Genomic DNA, 16,795 nt, shown 5'->3' with positions numbered 1-16,795 from the left:
CATGCCATTTCTCTCGCATTCAGCAATTTTTTTAACAGATGTTCAAAGTGTAAGGCATGCAACCTTGCAAAACAGAGCAGTGATAGATTATCTTTTGCTAGCGCATGGACATGGATGCAAAGACTTTGAGGGAATGTGTTGTGTGAACCTTTCTGACCATTCAGTATCAATACATAAGAGCATTCAACAATTAGAAGAAGGTTTCACCAAACTCAAAGTTGAAGGAGGATAATGGTTGGATGATCTGTCTGACTGGTTGAGCCTCGCTCCACTGTGGAGAGGGCTCTTGAAATTGGGCATGTATGTTTTGATTGTCATTTTAGTCATCATGGTATTTATACCTTGTCTACTTCAGTGTATCTGACAATGGTCTAACAAAGCAGTTAAAGCAGTGTTCATGGTTCAAACAGGAGGGGGAGATGTTGGAACCCAGAGTGCAGGGAATGTTTCTCTGCCTGTCCTGAGGGACCCATCCCCCCAGGGAAACACTGTTTTTAACCTTCGTCCATGGAGAAAGCTGCCAAGGCTTTGGGATGAATTAGAATCTACAAGGGTGTGAGTGAGGTGATAGTACAATATATAGTTTGTCACAGGGTGAAAAATTTAAAGTTTTAGGTTTATTAGTATGGTAAGTAGATGAAGGCAAGATGGAGGATCCCTGTTGTTTTTCAGGTCTCTTCCTTCTTCTTCACCTACTCCATTTTCTGCAGTGTTGGTAGCACAGAATGATTGGCTAGGAAATGCCGCAGTACAGGGCTACGTGAATGGATAGTTCATTAGGCATTGGTAGAAAAGTCAAAATAATGTACGTTCTTAGTGACAATTGGGTGATTTATCTTTAAAAGGGCCTTGAGTTTCCTGCATTTTGTCTTTTGGTATTTGTTCTGCTTCATGCTATGTTAGAGGCATGTAAATTACTGATAAGATATAATAAACAATCTGAGGACCGAGAAGATCCAAAAGTCCTGTTCGTCTCTTACTCCTGGCAAGGACTTTCTCCCTGTAGTGGTTTTGGTTCAAAATATTCATTACTTACTTGTTTTCCTTCTGTGAGATAAGAATTAGGAGAAAAGCAAAGCAGGCACAAACCTTAAACAGTTGCAGTACAATGAAAGAGTTTTATTACTAATAGAATTAAAAGTAAAGAGACAATAACAAAACAAAATTAAAGCAAATCCCCCCCCCCCTCCAGCCAGCACTTCTCTCCTTTTACCTAGCTCACACAAGGGATAACAAAACATGGGATGTTAGTCAGTGTTCCAGTTCTTGAAAAGTCTCTCTCTTATGCTTAAGGGAAAAAAGGGTTTTTCCTTCAGTTGCACGTGGTTCCCAAACTGCCACTAACAGCAGATCCGCCCGGAAACAAACAATCTGCTGTGTGTAGAACATCTCTCCCATGAAAAATCTCACAGTTCCTTCACACTGCAAAACATGGGCCATCACATGGGGTTATTCATCTTTTTAAGGATAAGTTCTTTTGGCCTGCACACAAAGGCTCTTCTTTGCCACAAGTCTCTAACAGCCTCTTACTACTATAAAGCCTGGCATCGGCATTCTTCACAATCTTCACAGGCACACGAAGATACTCCATCCCCCCATGTTCTTCAAATGGATTAAAGAGACAAACAGTTTGTGGTATTACAGTTTCTTACCACGGCATGCAAGAAGGTTTCTTTTAAGCTGCCCGCCAGAATCGTGGCACCGCCCTCTTTTCTCCCAGTCGCCATGCTCAGCTCCGTCCCATGTGACTCACTTCTCTTTCTCTCTGACTGACACCGCCATGCTGAAGAGTGTTCTTGTTCAGCCTTTACGGTGGGGAAAGCCTCGCTCCCTTTGTGCTGCTGGCTGCGTGGTGTCTTCTTCAGTTCAGCACGAAGTGTGCTGGCTGCAGACAGGAGGCTCTGCCGGCTCCCGTTGACTCCGCCGGCCCCGCGTGGAGAGGAGAGGGACCCGCCGGTCCCCAGAAGCCGCGCTGGATGGGCTTAGCTGTGAGCAGTCCATGGCTGGTTTTAGCTGCCTGTGGCTCTGAGGCAGTCCTCCCCAGCCACCCAGGGTCCGTGCCGCAGCGTTGGGAAAGGGGGAAAGGGGCAGTGGCCCCGGCCCGGCCCGGCGGGGCCGGGAGGCCCCGAGCTGCCCCCACCTCCCAGCAGGCGAGCTCCGACCAAAGGGAAGTCCCGCCTTTCTGTGCGGTTTAAATATGTAAATTGTGAGAAGCGTAATTGGTCTTAAAGACTGTCCATCAACTCAGGGTCAACCCAATACACTCCCCCATCTGGGGAGGACATGTGGGGGTCGAGAACTGCCACAGGTCCTGAGTCCTAATTATGGTTTCAAATACTATGGCAACTCTATCTGGATCTTCTCTATAAACTCCTGCTGCCTGTCATGAATGAGAGTGTTTGAGATCGCTTAAAAAATCACCAACAAGGGTATGAGCAAAAGTCAGATTTAATATTAAGCAACAAAGCACGATAAGTTCATTGGCAAGATTCACTCTACTACTTACAGGACAGCTAAGGCACAACAAGGGAAAACAAGCAACAACAAAACCAAACAAAATGGATTGAAAACTACCTGGGTGGGGGCAGTGTGTGAAGACAGGGCAGGCAAGGATAAAAGGGAATATGGCCTAAAAGCTTAACAACACTCAAACTTAACAGCACAGTAACTTAACTTATACCTTAATCCTAGCAATTTAACATAGGGAAAACACTTATACCCAACTTAATTTATACCTTAATTTATAGCTAAACCTTAACAATCTAACAGAGGAATAACACTTAACAGCATTTAACCTAACTTATAACTTCAATGTCGAACTTAGCAACTTAACAAAAGGACACTTAGCTTATGTTTAACAACTTAGCAAGAGAACAACAGCCACACTTAAGTAAGCTTATAACTTAACCTTACTTACAGACCTGAATACTTAGATATCTGAGGTACTTAAACATCTAAGAAAGCAGTATTTTTCTCAGATTTGCTATAGCATATGAGCACGTGCATGCACACAGATAGAAGTGGTACAAGCAAGGTACCTGTGAAAAATTCCCCTCAGAGATCAGTGAAAATACTCACTTCTGATGCTTTTGCATCTTCTGACGGGCAAAGGATCAGGCTTTGAGGAGTGAAGGTATCAGCCCAGGACACGTTCTGTTTTGGCGATCCTCCAAGTATAACAAACATGAAGGTTTGCTAGCTCTGAGAGGCATCCCACTCAGAGGGAGATTGCTGGTAGCAGGCCTTCTGCAGTTGAGGAGAGCTCAAAGGGCCCTATTTTGGACCACTGTTTATAGGGTCAGAAGACAGCAGGCTTTAGCCATTGCAGTGTTTCATCCTGGCTGTGGGAGCTCAGGACTTCTGAACAACGAATCAATATGATTTCGCAGAAGACATTTATTGTTTGCATTACACTCTACTTATGCATTTTGCAACCACTGTACACGCGATCACGCATTACTTGATTGGTGCCTCTATTTTGTCCACGCGTTCTGCACGCACTTTTCAGAAAACAATTGGTTCTAGTCCAGTGCGGCACAGCTCTTCTTTATCTATTACTTGCTGTCTTGGTATTCTGCTTCTCAGCTTTTTCTTTCCCAATTTAGCACAGTTTACATTTCAGTAACCTTGATGAATTCCTGAGGGCTCTGATAAGAATAACTGAAGATGATTTGGCTGGGGCACACTGTCATGGTTCACATACATTGCAACACCTGGCCACAGTTTGGGTAGCCACTTTCTTTGAAAGTGTGAGAACAGAAATGTTATGCCATTCAGGCAAGAGGAATATTTTCCAAGGCTGGTCATAAGGAAAATAGCAGCCTGTTAGCAGTTCCTGGGAGCAGACAGTATTTCTGATAAGCTCAGAAAGAGCTGAGCCCAGGTGCTGTTTTCAAGGGCAAGGCCTAACAAGCATTTCTCAGATTACACTGAAGCCTGGAAAGAAAGGGGGGGGGGGGGGGGGGGGGGCAATGCACCGCCTTTCTCCATGACATTAAATCCACTATTGAAAATGGGTTTTTACTGTTACTGGACCACGATTCCCATTCGGCTGTCAGAGGGGGGCCATCAGAACTTCCCTGGCATCTCCCCCAACATCTCCTTGCCGCTTTCTAGTGTGTCCCGCAATCAGACTAAAATCCTCGGTTTCCCTAAAATGTTCTTTCTTTTCTAGTCTACTTTCCCATGACCTACTCATACGTCTAAATGTATTTCCTGGTGATTCATCATCTCCCTCCCCCATTCTTTGCCAGGGAGCAACCATAAACTCTAAATCCTCCTTCTCCTCTCACCCACACGTTAAACACCTCTGTCCTATGCTGCCTGCAGAACATCTCTTCAGCCCTTTGCCTTTCTTGTCTTTTTAAAGTGCTAAAATTAATGAATCTTGCGGAGCCCTCCTGCATTCCTTTTGCCATTCTGGATGATTTCTTAGGGTAAAAAACAAGTCAACATAAGGAACTTCATCCCACTTATTCTCCCTTCTACAAAACGACCTTAAGAGCAATATGGTATTATACTGTAAAGTTCCATCCTTAGGCCACTTCTCTTGATCTCCCAATATGTACAGTGGCCACCACTGATTACAATATTTTATGAGTATTTCTCGTGTAAGGGGATAACCCCAATTTGTTTCCAATGTTTCAAGATACATCCCAGCGGTGACACCTGTTATACCTCTTTTGAGGTTTTGTTTCCTGTTATAACCAATTGCCATTGAGGAGCTCCTAGAAGGGACTCTAACCTTTCCTTGTTCCCACCTTAGGTGATTTACCAAAATATGAATATCGATCTAATATCGATATCCAACTGAGACAGACAAAAACTCTCTAACAGTTTAGAGTTAGAAAGTGCATGTTTTATTTGGCGCCAGGCACTGCGTGGGATAGCTCCCTAAGACGCAGGCCCCGATACAAGCAAACATGATACCTTTTATTCCCAAATATTATGAATATCCAAAATGCAAATGCATATTCATAATGTTAACACCTCCCATTCTCCACTTCATATGGAAATGAGCTTACATGTCATTAGGCATGCGTAGTGTGTGTTCTGAATTGAGTCGGTGGTCTTGAATTGGGTCAGTGGTCCTAAGGAAGATGAAGTAACTCATCTTCCTCACTTTGACCTTTTTGCCTTTCTAACAATCCTAATTACTTTAGTGACCTCTAAGTTTCCTCTTGCATGACTTTTGGATGGGTTCCCACAAAGGGAGGAAATTGGTAATTGTCTTTATCTATACACCAACTTATCAATGTTTCTGCTCCTTATTCTAAGCACAGCTAAACAAACATGCAAATGACAGACCATCAGTTATTTGGTAATCAGTTACTAACATCTAAAACTTTATTTCAGGTCCAGCTCTCCTAACTATTTTGATTAACCCTCACTGGGCCCAAGCCTACAACTGAAATCCCAAGCCTATGACTAAAATCTTTATGTTTCCTCTAAATCTATGTTTCATTCCCCACTTCTCTTTTAACAGTGAGTAAATTCTTTTACTCAATACACAGATTTTTCATTTATCCAAACCGCATGGTCGGCCTTTTTCTCATTCAAGGCAAAACCATACGCTTTGGATAGTGATGTCAAGGCTGCTATTCTCCGCAGCATCTTCCAATACCAAACAAGCATCACCACGGATAAAATCCAACTTGTACTTACTAAAATGAGCAGTACAATAATAGGATGAATCAAGACATTGAGTATACCAATTGCTGTCGGTGACCATCCGAAAAGCACATCCCACCAATGATGAGACAAATGTCATTCCTATAGGGACAGGCAAGATTTGGACAGTAATCAGGCTTGCCTTTATATACTGATGTGATCCTTCAATTTTCATAAAATTCCAAATACACAAATTAAGTTGGGTTATCATTTACGATTAAATTGTCTATTGTTATGGTGGGACATGCCATCCTGAGGCAGATGCAACGTTTTCCGGTATACACTAGCAGCATTGTTTGGTTAATTGAATGCACCTCAAAGTGGCAAATGCTTTGGTCTGTGTCCAAACAAATGTCTTTACCAAAAATCCTTCCACATATGTACCCTAACTGTTCCCTTAATGGTTTGCCACTGGCTTTTAATTTCTTGTCCCCACATTCTATGTTCAGAGGGGTATAATACAGTTCATGGTCTTGCTCTTCTGTATCTTCCCAATCTGGTAATATTTTGGACAGTTTCCAATGGTTATCACCCAGGACCAGCAAGGAGGATTGCTGCAATTTAATTAAGTCACTCCTTACTGCGGTCAATTTGTTCATCATATGCTTTTGTTGCACACCCTTCAATTTTAAGCCTAAACTTAATTGCTCAAGCATTTGTCACAGCATTCAGGGCCAAATCGGATAAGCTTCATGGGCGGATGGTAAGCCTCATGAAATCCATCCTGCACAAATACATATTTACATCTTTAAACATATTTTCCTTCTCACAGGCTTGCATTTGTGACTCTGAGCATTTTGTTCAAAGCCTTCCGAAAGTGAGGATCATATGCCTTCCCTTGGCAACGGTATATTTCAGTCACGTTAAACCAGCGTGGCACTGCTTTAACTCTTGTTACAATTGTGAGAATAATTAGTAAAGTCCCAACTTTCCACATAATGCCCATCATAACTGAATTCATCAATCGCCTTTTTGGGTCAGCTTCAACTTCAGTTCGTTATCGCCTGGCGTTACCTCCCAAACTCTCTCAGGGACCTTCTTCACTCGGGAGTGATGAATCCAGGCCTTCTGCTCTTTGATCTTGATTGCAGTGAAGGTGGTGGGGAGTACCTGGAATGGTCCTTCCCACTGCGGTTCCAAAGTCTTTTCTGCAAAAGACTTAACATACTCATAATCCCTAGGTTGTACATCATGTACTGGCCCATCGAATTCTCTGCTTTGGGCCCCAGCCATATACTTTTCAATTTCTCTGAGCTATCTAAGGCCACCATATATCTATGCAGGGTTTCTTCTCCCACCTGAATGGATGAAGTTCCTTCCTGAACCACATATGACCTGTCATATAAGATTTTGAATGGACTTAACTTTTCCTTTGTTCTGGGTTTTGTTCGAATCCACACTAAGGCTAATGGGAGAGCCTGGGGCCAAGGCAAATTTGCTTCTTGTCCCAATCTTACAATTTCCTGCTTAATCAAATGGTTCATCTTTTCTACCTGGCCACTAGACCGAGGGTTATATGGAGTATGTAACTCCCAGTCTATAGGTGGTGACTGATTTGTTGTACAATTTTTGAAATAAAATGTGGCCCTCTATCTGAGGACATGGTGGCTGGAACTCCAAAATGGGGTATGATCTCTTGCAATAATGCTTTGGTCACCTCTTGAGCTTTAGCTGTTCTAGTGGGAAAGGCTTCTGGCCATCCTGAAAAGGTATTTGTTAGTACCAATAGGTGTCGATACCCCCCTTTTCTGGGTAACTCTGTGAAATCAATTTGCCACTGTTGCCCAGGTCCGCATCCTTCCCCAATTTGACCAACGTTAGGTTTTGGAATATTCTTAGGATTAGTTCGGAGGCAAAGACCACACTAGGGAGTTACTTGTATCACTGCACCTTGCAATCTCCTAGCCATAATCCTGTCTTTCAAATAATTGTACAAAGCATCCATTCTCCAATGTGTTTTCTCATGTTCTTTCTGCACCAGCGACCACAACAAATAAGGAGGTACTATAAGCTTGTTATCCTTAGTTATAGCCCATCCCTCCTCATTATAACTTGCATTTTCCTTTTTTATAAGTTTCCTATCTTTCCTGTTGTATTCTGGCCTACCTTCAAGGCAAATCTTTCCATCTGGTATTAATGTTGCCTCTACCTTTTCATTGGGTACTTCACCTTTGGCTGCGTCTTTTGCCTCTCTGTCTGCCAGCATATTTCCTTCTTCCAATTCAGAACTCACTTTTTGGTGTGCTTTAATGTGCATGATAGCTACCTTCTCAGGTAACTGAACCGCATCCAACAACTTTAGTATCTCTGGTGCATGTTTGATACTCTTCCCTTGTGAGTTTAACAGTCCCTTCTCCTTCCAGATGGCTCCATGTGCATGAACTACTTCAAATGCATACTTTGAGTCTGTATAAATAATTATCTTCTTCCCTTTTTCCAATTCTAAGGCTTGGGTTAGAGCAATTATTTCAGCCTTTTGTGCAGAGGTGTTCATTGGCAATGGTCCAGACTCTATTACCTTTCGGCTGGTGGTCTCTGAGGGGAGAGCCAATGGCCCCCTTTCGCCTCCAGGACTGCAGATACTGTATGAGACACTAGCACAGTCATTTTCTGGCCCAGGGTAAACTTGTGTGCCTCTTGGATGTTTATTGCCACTGCTGCAACGGCTCTGAGGCACCCTGGCCATCCCTTAGCTGCTGCATCCAGCTGTTTGGAAAGGTAGGCTACTGCCCACCGATAGGGGCCCAAGTCTTGTGCCAGTATTCCCAAGGCAATTCCTTGCTTTTTGTGGGAGAACAAAAAGAATGGTTTACTCACGTCTGGAAGTCCCAGGGCTGGAGCTGACATGAGGGCCTTCTTCAGTTGGTCGAAGACTCGTGTTGCTTCTTTTGTCCACTGCAGACTCTTATTTCCTTCCGCAGTCAATGCATATAAAGGTTTAGCAAGCGACCCATAATCATTAATCCACAGTCTGCACCACCCTGTCATACCTAGAAAAGTTCTCAGCTCTTTTGCTGTCTGGGGTTTTGGGGTCTGGCATATTGCTTCTTTGCACTCTTGTCCCAAAGTTCTTTGTCCAGCACTTACTTTATAGCCCAGGTAAATAACTGTTTGCTTTACCATCTGGGCCTTCCTTTGGGACATCCGATACCCTTGCAAGCCCAAAAAGTTTAAGAGGCTTACCGTCCACTTCATACATGCCTCTTGGGTCTGGGTGGATACCAAAAGGTCATCCACATACTGAAGCAGCTGTCCTTCTCCCGGTGGGGGTTCCCAGGATTCTAGATCCTCTGCAAGCTGTTCTCCAAATATAGTAGGAGAGTTCTTGTACCCTTAGGGTAATACACACCATGTGAGTTGAGTTTTGTGTCCACTCTTGGGGTTCTCCCACTCAAATGCAAAAATTTTCTGGCTGGCTTCATGGAGAGGGAGGCAAAAGAAAGCATCCTTCAAATCTAAAACGGTAAACCAGGTTAGTTCAGGTGTTAAACGAGTTAACAAGGTGTAAGGTTAGCAACCACTGGGTACAAATCCTCAGTTACTTTATTGACTGCCCTCAAATCTTATACTAACCTGTATGACCCATCATGTTTCTTCACGGGTAGAATAGGAGTATTAAAATCAGATTGACACTCCCTTAACAATCCAATTTGCAAAAAGTTCTCAATAATTGGCTTGATCCCTTCTCTGTCTTCCCTTTTCAAGGGATATTGCTTGGCCCTTACAGGCCGTTTCCCTTCTTTAAGCTTAATTTGAATTGGCAGGGCAGTCTTTGCCCTCCCTGGGGTATCAGAGGCCCATACTGCAGGGAATACTTAATTCATTATCTTAATAATTTTTCATTTACTATTTCAGTTTCTTTAGTTATTAGCATTAGGCTCAGCAACTCTATATATTGTTGGTCTTTTACTTCCAAACTGATTTCTCCATTTTTAAATATTATTTATGCCTCCAGCTGCTCTAGCAGATCTCTGCCCAAAGGTGCAGATGGAGCATTAGGCACATATAAAAATCGATAAATTCCCCACTGTTTTCCCAACTTATATTTCAGTGGTTTACAAAAGTATGCCTTTTCAGATTGACCAGTTACCCCTGTCACTACAACATAATCACTTGATATGGGTATCAATGCTTTATTCAACACTGAATATGTTGTTCCTGTATCCACTAAAAATTCCACTTTCTTTTCTTTGTTCCCTAGTTTAACTATAACCAGAGGGTCCCCTAGGGTAGGGCCCAGTCTTCTTTTTTCTTCTTCTTCTTTTACCACCCTTATTAATTTTTGCATCCCCTGTTTGTAACCCTCTTCCTGATTGCTATAAACTCTCCATGCCACATTAAGCAAAGTCTCTAGATTCTGGATTGTTGGACCTTGCATCTTCTGAAGCTTCTGCCGGATGTCTCCTGTGGATTGTCCTAAAAATAAATGTACTAATTGCTGCATTCCTCCTTCTGATCCAGGATCCAAGGTGGTATGGCGATGTATCGCATCTTGCAAGTTGTCTAAAAATTCAAAAGGTGTTTGAGAGGGACCCTGCTTAATAGCATACAGGGCTGACCAGTTTATGGCTTATGGGATTGCTCTTTCTAGCCCTTTTATTATGAATCCTCAGTACCTTTTTAACTGTGCCATTTCATCTGGCTCATTAGGGCCCCGCTCTGGATCCTGAAGAGGAAGTACCTTTTTAACATCCTCCTGTGTTATCCTGCAATCATCCTCAGCTATATTCACAGCTGTCTTTATAATTAATTGCTTTTCTGATTCAGTTAGAGCATCAAGCAGTAACTGAATATCAGCTCAATCAGGATTGTGTTGCTTTACCATAAATTTAAATTTCTTAGCAACCCCTATTGGGTCACTCCGGTAATTTCTGACCACTTTTTCCCAGGCTTCTATATCTATAATAAAAAGGAGATTTTAACTAATATAGGAATCCCTTCATAATTTACTGCTTCCCTTAAAGGTGCTTGTATATTTCTTTTAGTTTGCCCCCAGGTCCTTAATGTTATAGGACCCTGTGGGGAAGGTGGTTCATCCTCTTTGCTGTCACTGCTTGGTAAAGGTGGGTACAGGTTAGTTGTTATCGATTTCCCAGAGGGAGATGAAATAAAAAGTGGAGCGGGGTTCAGGGATGGAGATGATGGTAACTCTGATTCTGTATCATTTGCTACCCCTCCCCCATCTCCCTTTTCAGGGGGTGACTTAAGTAGATCTGCCAGTTCTTGTTCTTGGGCTTTTACCTGATATACCTTGTCAGGATGGGTACACCTCTGGTTTACCGAACATGCACTGCAACATCGCTTAGGTTTTTCATTATTAACTTTGTTTTCCTTTTCAAAAGCCAATACTAAGGGATCAGAGGGTGGTCTGATCCCACACTCTTTTTATCACTCAGGTTGATTTCGAAGAGTGAAAAATAATTCAGCATAAACAACCTTTGACCATTTTTGCTCATGTCTAAGAAAAAGCATTAGTTGCAGTAATGTTTCACAATCCAGTGTACTAGAAGGCAGCCACTTCACACCCCTTTCCAGTTTATAAAGCGGCCACCATTGGGTGCATAACTAAATAAGCTCTCTCTTGGTCTCTGCACCACTCTGATTCACCGTCTTTTTCCAGTGTGTCAAAACACATCCCAGGGGGCTACTCTTAGGAGCCTCTTTGCTTTCGTTTGCCCCCATTTTAAAGTTCACAAAAAGCTTGTTAATAAAATTCACAACACACTCACACACTCCACCACTCAAAAAAAACCCCAAAAACCCCTTCTTTTTATTCAAATCTAAAAAAATTCACACAGCACATAAAACTCACTCCACATATTCAAATGCTTAAAACAATTTACTCAAAGCAGTTATACCAACAATTTTAAACTTATAAAACCTACTGCAAGCCTTTTGAAACCCCGAGCAAATATTCTGCTGGGGTTTCGCAAGGCTCCGCTAAAATCTGGCGAGCTGGCGAGTTACAGCTTGTGCTGCAGCCTCACTCACTCTGCCGAGCGGGGGGGAGGTTTAGCCCCTGCCGCTTCTGCACTACGCTGCTCTGCCTCGCTGCTAAGGTTAAAATTATTAGCCCTTCGTCTGGATGTTACCCTGCACCAAACTACCAAATTTAAACTCACTTACAATCAAACTTTTCAAGATATACTAAAGGCTTACAAAAAAAAAAAAAAAATCCAAGGCTACAAACTCCAATCACTCTGCCGGTCGTCAAGGTGACGCCGGGCGTAACTTCAAACTAGCTCCACTCGCTCCTTTAAGCGCAAATTCAACAACTTTCAAACACACAATTACCACTCTTCATTAAATTCTTAATCAAATTTCACCGTCACCCTTCACACAACTCAAAACTCACACACACTACTTAGTGCCTTTCTTACAACTCATACACAAAGATCAAATTCCTCCGCTCTCTCAAACACAAAAATCCTTCTGCCAACTCCACTAAACGCAAACTCTTACAACCTTTTCACACGAATACGTAGCTAATCCGCTTCAAATACACACGAATCAAAATACCAACTAACTAAACACACACACACTACACACTGCTAATTCATAATCTCAACGCACTCTTTGGCATAACCCAGCCACCGTACCCCTGTCACGCTTGTGCAGCCCAGGGGGTCCGTACTCTGATCCAAAGAGGTCCCTGTAGACCTCCAGCACATCTCTAATGCATGCGCACAGGACTCAAAGTTAGTCTCTTTCTCTCTGTTCACCACTCGTATTCCAAACTACAAGCCAATGCTGATTTTAAGCCACCGACCGGACCGGAGCCGACGATGCTCCCGTCGCCACCGCCTGTACTCCTCTGGTATGCTGGCACGCAGTCTCTGCTCCCCTCTACGGGAACGAACCAAGCCGGAGTTCTCACCGCCATTAAAACCCCGCACCCACACACACACATACACACACACACACACGCCATACGGCCACTCACGCTGCGCGCCTGGCACTCCTCTACAAGAGACCAAGGCAGAGTCCCTGTGCCTCGTTCCCCTCCCTGGGAAACAGAGGCAGCTCTGCTCCCCTCACGGGAAACAGACCCTTTTTCCGCGGACACTTACAACCAAACTTTCCCAGGCTTCCGCTTCGCACAGGGCGTCCCGCTGTGTCTTACAAGCTGCCTTCCTTAAGGTACTGTCTCGGTTTTGAAAGACAGGTGTCTGCTAAGGAAGGCAGAAGCCCCCCTTGAAGTGGCAGATAGAACCCTTTTTCCCTCCAAGTTATTATATTTTGAAATCAAGGACCTTTAGGCAAAGATGTGGGAAATAGGAATAACAGTTCTTTACTATATATATATATATATATGTGTGTGTATAACCAGTCAAACAAAACAACAACAACTATGGCAGTAACAGCAAACACAAACCCAGTCCAAGCCTTCTCGGCTGTCGGGCCCTTTCCCCTCGGGTGCAGTTCCGCTAGCAGCCGGCAGGGGCGCTGGCCGCTCCCGGTGAGCAGGGCAGGTGCGGCTGCAGGGGGCGCTCCGGAGAGAGCTCGGGAAACACGCGGCACCCGTGCCCTGGGATCCCGGGAAGGGAAGGAACAAAGGTTTCACAAACCCCTGGGCAGCCGATCCCGGACTCTCAGGAACAGCAGGCTGGAACGGCAGGCTGGAACAGCAGGCTGGAACGGCAGGATAGAACGGCAGGCTAGAGCGGCAGGCTAGAGCGGCAGGCTGGAGCGGCAGGGACGAACGCAAATCCCGGGTGGCAGGCGAGATGTATCCAGACGGGAGAACCCCACGGATGCCCAGGCAGGCAGGGTGAACAGGGCTACAGCGTAGCGAAAGCTCGAAGCAGCAGCGGGGCAGGGCAGGGCAGGGAAAGCGGCTTTTGGGGTCCCGGCGTTGTTTCCAGCAGGAAGAAAGAACGGCCAAAAAGAAAGAAGCAGCAGCTCCTTTCTCTGCAGCTTCTCTCTCCGGACGCTCAGAGCGAACTGCCCCTACACCCAGGTGTAGACAAAGGAGTAGCCAGGCCCGCCCCACTCCCTTTTTGTCTTTCTTAAGTACAGCTATTTGTCCCCGAGCAACATGCATATGGGAGAAAATTCCTTTAACAGGAAAAAAACTAAGACTAAACTAAAACCCCAACAGGTACCCTTCAATTTTATAAAACATACCTCTTTGTCCGTGGTTCTGGCAGGTCCTGGTCTTTCCCCGGGGTGTCAGAGGATCAAGGAGCCCCCTCTCCCCAAAAGTGCGGGGCAGGTGCCCGAGGGGTGGTCCCCAGACCCCTGGCCCCACGGCCAGATAGAGCAGGGTCCCACCAGAGTCGCCAAAATGATTTACCAAAATATGAATATCGATCTAATATCGATATCCAACTGAGACAGACAAAAACTCTCTAACAGTTTAGAGTTAGAAAGTGCATGTTTTATTTGGCGCCAGGCACTGCGTGGGATAGCTCCCTAAGACGCAGGCCCCGATACAAGCAAACATGATACCTTTTATTCCCAAATATTATGAATATCCAAAATGCAAATGCATATTCATAGTGTTAACACCTCCCATTCTCCGCTTCATATGGAAATGAGCTTACATGTCATTAGGCATGCGTAGTGTGTGTTCTGAATTGAGTCGGTGGTCTTGAATTGGGTCAGTGGTCCTAAGGAAGATGAAGTAACTCATCTTCCTCACTTTGACCTTTTTGCCTTTCTGAGTTTTAACAATCCTAATTACTTTAGTGACCTCTAAGTTTCCTCTTGCATGACTTTTGGATGGGTTCCCACAAAGGGAGGAAATTGGTAATTTTTATTCTATACACCAACTTATCAATGTTTCTGCTCCTTATTCTAAGCACAGCTAAACAAACATGCAAATGACAGATCATCAGTTATTTGGTAATCAGTTACTAACATCTAAAACTCTATTTCAGGTCCAGCTCTCCTAACTATTTTGATTAACCCTCACTGGGCCCAAGCCTACAACTGAAATCCCAAGCCTATGACTAAAATCTTTATGTTTCCTCTAAATCTATGTTTCAAGGTACCTTTAAACCCAACCCTGCAAGGCTTTTGTTGTGCCTTACAGGCAGGGAAACACTTTTAAATAAAGAATGCCTTTATTTTACCAGGGGTCTTGCTCAGATTTCCTTCAGACGGGGGATCAAGGGTTCTCCTCAAGAATGCCGTGGTGCCGTCTGGAAGTCCAATGATCCCTCGGATCCCTTGAAATTCAGGAGTATGTTCCATCTGTGTTGCCAAAACTGTTACCAAAAATTCAGTAAAAATAAAAGAAATTCCTTAACACCTATGTAGGATTAAGAAGCAGGCATTCTTTATTCAGCTGAATGCATGAGGGAATATCCCCTCTGAAATACCATGCATGCTGAGCACAGGAAAGTTTCTGTTTATATACTGTATTTTACATACATATTCATTGATTGTCCCAGAATAAACATACATATGATAATCATTTCCCAAAAATCATTAACATATTTTCCCTCCCCTTTATGCATGCGTTCTTCTGTCCTGTGGTCTCTGTGGTGGTCCCTAGTGGTCAGGAACCCCAAAGTCATACCTGACTGCCTGGTGAACTGCTATAGTTGGCAGAAAATGGGGCTGATTGCCTTCCAGTTCTCCTTCTTACACAATGGGCATTGTGCAGTTCCATGGGCCAGTTCTGTTTAATACATTTATCAATTATCTGAATGAGGGGATTGAGTGCACCATCAGTAAGTTTGCAGATGACACCAAGTTGGGTGGGAATGTTGATCTACTTGAGGGTAGGAAGGCTCCCAAGAGGGATCTAGATTGTCTCAATCAATTGGCTCAGGTTCAAGAAGGCAAAGTGCTGAATGCTGCAGTAGGATGAAAACAATCCCCTGCAGAGCTACAGACTTAGGGGAGAGTGGCTGAAAAGCTGCCCAGTGGAAAAGGACCTGTCGATGTTGGTTGACAGCCTGCTGAACATGAGGCAGCAGTGTGCCCAGGTGGCCAAGAAGGCCAATGGCATCCTGGATTGTATCAGAGATAGCACGGCCAGCAGGACTAGGGAAGTGATTGTCCTCCTGTACCAGGCACTGGTGAGCCCACACCTCAAATACTGTGTTCAGTTTTGAGCCCTTCACTACAAGAAAGATATTGAGGTGCTGGAGCATGTCCAAAGAAGAGCAATGAAACTGGTGAAGGCCCTAGAGCACAAGTCTTATGAGGAGTGGCTGAGGGAGCTGGGGTTGTTTAGCCTGAAGAAGGCTTGGGGGAGACCTTCTCACTCTCTACAACAACCTGAAAGGAGGTCAAGTAACAAGGGATAGGAAAAGAGGAATTGTCCTCAAGTTGTGCCAGGGGAAGTAGATTAGATATTAATTTTTTTTTTCATGGAAAGAGTTGTCAAGCATTGAAACAGGCTGCTCAGGGAAGTGGTTGAGTCACTGTCGTGGTTTGACACAGGCCAAACACCAGGCACCCACGAAAGTCACTCACTCGCCCTCCCCTGCCACAGCTGGGCAGAGGAGAGAGAAAAATTTAATGAAGGCTTCATGAGTTGAGATAAGGACTGGAAGAAAACACTCCAAGGGCAAAACAAGCTCAACTAAGAGATACAAAGTGAGTTTATCACTAACAAAATCAGAGGAGGATAATGAGAAGTAAAATAAGCCCTTAAAACACCGTTTCTTCCCCCAACCCCTCACTCCTTCCTACCGACAGTGCAGGGAGACAGGGTGGAGGTTTTGGTCAGTTCGTCACCTGACAACTTCTTCCACTGCTCAGGGAGAGGAGTCCTTCCCCTGTGAGACTGTGGGGTCCTTCCCACAGGAGACAGTTCTCCTTGAACTTCTCCAGCATGGTTCCAAATCTCATGAGCAGCGGTCCTCCTGAAACTGCTGCAACATGAGTCCCTCCCATGGGCAAACAGTCCTCCCAAAACTGCTGTGGCATGGGTCACTCTTCCACAGGGTGCAGTCCTCCAAGGACAGGCTGCTTCAGCCTGGAAGCAAGGGCCCCCTCTCTCTACCGGGTCTCCCACTGGATCACAGCCTCCTCCAGGCATCCACCCGGTCCAGCATGGGCACCTCCCACACGGGCTGCAGGTGGATCTCTGCATCCCCCATGGATCTCCACAGGCTGCAGGGGGACAGCCTGCTTCACCATGGTCATCACCACAGCCTGCAGAGGA

The 16,795-nt window shown here is 44.6% G+C and overlaps 1 long non-coding RNA gene across 1 annotated transcript in view; it reads right to left on the bottom strand.

The window, feature by feature from the left end:
• Positions 1-1,799: 1,799 nt before the first annotated feature.
• The window catches only part of LOC309584658, a 35,719-nt gene continuing 20,723 nt past the window's right edge, over positions 1,800-16,795 (bottom strand). Inside the window, exons 3-4 of the long non-coding RNA XR_014227260.1 lie at positions 3,079-14,882; positions 1,800-2,380 (exon numbers count right to left, since the gene is read on the bottom strand). This is a non-coding gene — a long non-coding RNA (uncharacterized lncRNA). The remainder of the gene's footprint in view (positions 2,381-3,078; positions 14,883-16,795) is intronic.

This window comes from Coloeus monedula (assembly GCF_965178545.1).
Source record: "Coloeus monedula genome assembly, chromosome: W".
Taxonomy (NCBI): domain Eukaryota; kingdom Metazoa; phylum Chordata; class Aves; order Passeriformes; family Corvidae; genus Coloeus; species Coloeus monedula.
This window is presented reverse-complemented; position numbering and strand designations above follow the sequence as displayed.